Raw genomic sequence first — 2724 nt, forward strand, 5'->3', positions numbered from 1 at the left:
GAAGAAAACTGTTAAAACTGAATATAGTGAGTGCAGGGTAACAACTGAGATACGGGACTATTAAAAACGTGAATATAGCGCAAAAAGTGATATATTGCTGGATAATAAAATATAGAAGATATAGAGACCAGGGGATTAAGAAATGTCAAATATAATATAATGCGGGATGAGAACTGAGGTAGAGAGTTTTTTTTAAGATGGACTAGTGCAGAAGATGGACTAGTGCAGAATAAGCTGTACATTATTGGTAGAATACAGTAAAACCAGTCTATAAAGGTGCAGAGTAGAGATGTTGGTGGTGTGCGGAATTAAAAAAGTAAGTCAATAAAAGTATATTCAATCTATGCACTCTGACCCCATGATGACACGCGTTGAGTGACAGCCCCCTCATATAGTGAAGCAGAAAGGCATAAAGACATGTAAAAAGAAATGCATAAAGAAAAGAATACAGAAATAAACAAGCACTATGTACTACTAGTATAATATTGCGGCTTCGAATACAGCCTTTGCCTTTAAACTGCATTAATTAACCCTCTGAAACCCACGATCCTCACCAACTAGCCCAATTGCTGGTGGGATGGCTATATCACCAAAGCGTAATGATCACTCTCATGTTTCTACCTCGCTGGAGAGAGGAAGAGGAGGAGAGGATCATCATTCTTTTCCTCTATTCCCACTGTTAGTCGCTGCATTGACTTCATAGATGAGAGAGATGCACACTCAACTGCAGATTATTGGCCTTCCTGTCCCGCTCTGTCTGTAACACAAGATAGTGGCCATGCAGCTCAGCACTGTGTCAAGTTGTTCTAGTCATAAATCAGAAATAAATGTGAATGAATAAATTAAAATAAATTGGGAAAGTGTACAGTATAAGGGTTTAGAACATTATGATGGAAGTATAAATTGAGTTTGATACCATTTGTTACACAGATTTGGTGCTAAATGTAACCATTTTTTTTACTACTTGAATCAGACAGTGATGTCAAATTTAAAAGAAATGGTCTCACTAAATGAAATGTCTACTATGGGGACTGTGTTTGCATTACAGGAGCTCAACTGTTTCAGGGAGATGTAAGATGACACCAAAGCTCAGACCAGGTCCTGGACCCTGCCGCGCCCGGGATGGCTTTTCCTCACTGGACGCCTGCCTCACTGTGTCCAGCCGATCAATCATTAGTTGGATGTCCGAGCCAAAGAGGGAGTCTGGAAACAGAGAACTGGATACAGCGTTGGAGGCGGGGCCCCGTTCATTTCTATGGAAGTTGCTCAGTGGCGCATGACGCAAAAATGGCTCGACTTCAGACTGGAAAAGTACCCGGATCTTCCGACAATCTTCCGCATCCATGCGCAGTAGCGTCCGCTCGGTCACATGGCTCGGTCACGGGGTCCCAACGTCTCTTTCCCAATGTAAGTCTATGGGAAAAAGTATTTTTGGGCCCCATGGCAACACGTGACGGACACAGAAGTTGTAGTACCACCGTTTGGCCACTACAAAAATTGGGATCAACGACCGGCGCTCTTCTTGGGGGCTTGGTGTGTCCCAACTGAGCAGCTATGGCCTACTCGCTAACGCGGGACGAATTGCAGCTATAGCTAACGTAGCAAAATACTGAATTGAGTGGATAACTTCAGCTAATTATTACAGCAGCAGGACGCTGACTGTCGTTGACTTTACGGCCACAAGTGTCACTGTTAACAAGCAATTACTGATTCTTACATTGAGTCCCTTTAATGGTTTGTAACTAATAAGTAGCATGAGTAAATGATTTATGAACCACTGATAACGGCATCAGTTAGGACAGGGGTCAGCAACCTGCGGCCCCGGAGCCACTTGTTTGCATTTTCATTTTTATCTATTGAGGGATCACGAGAATAAAGTCAGAATATTATAAAGTAGTAATTCTGCATGTTATTTTCTTTTTTTTTGTAGAGTTATGACTTTATTCTCGTAATATTACGACTTTTTTTTCTTGTAAAGTTATGACTTTATTCTTGCTATATTACGACTTTATTCTTGTAATCTCAGATGTTTTTTCCCTTAATGTGGCCCGAATACCCCGTAGTACATTTACACTTTGGCCCTCACTGCATTAGACTTATATACTATATACTTAGATTATAAACTGTGTCACCTTCATCACAATGCTCAAATGTGTTAAACAGATTTGTTTGTATTTTTTTTGCCTAAAATGGCTCTTTTGATAGTAAAGGTTGCTGACCCCTGAGTTAGGCTATAATATATATTTTTTATAATCGGTGCCTTATTATAAAGTGGTGTCATCCTGATTTTTTTTTTTTTTTTTTTCAAACGCAATAAAAGGTTTTGGTTTGTCTTTGATACTAGTCTATTGCAACTTTTTAAACATCCCCTCACTAACCAACAACAGGTCCAGGAACAGCCACACCTACCAGGAAGTGTTGAGTGTAGTAACATGAGAGGCCACTATAATAATTCATCATCCAGTAGATCTATATCCTCCTAACAATATATGGGTGCTAAAAAAAAGCAGTATGAAAACATTTAGCCTTGTTAAAAATAATAACCCTGCAACAAAATACCCTGAACGTTTGGTGAATGATGGAGAAGTTTGTGCTCTCTATGAATCTCAGAGGATGCTGCAGCTGCAGCTGTTTGCAGCTTGTTTTTGTGCAGAAAAGCAAAAGATGCAACCAGCTATATAAACTTCACTACACGTTGAACCAGGATGCCTCTCAGATGATGAT

This window comes from Sebastes umbrosus, chromosome 2 (genome assembly GCF_015220745.1).
Source record: "Sebastes umbrosus isolate fSebUmb1 chromosome 2, fSebUmb1.pri, whole genome shotgun sequence".
NCBI lineage: Eukaryota > Metazoa > Chordata > Actinopteri > Perciformes > Sebastidae > Sebastes > Sebastes umbrosus.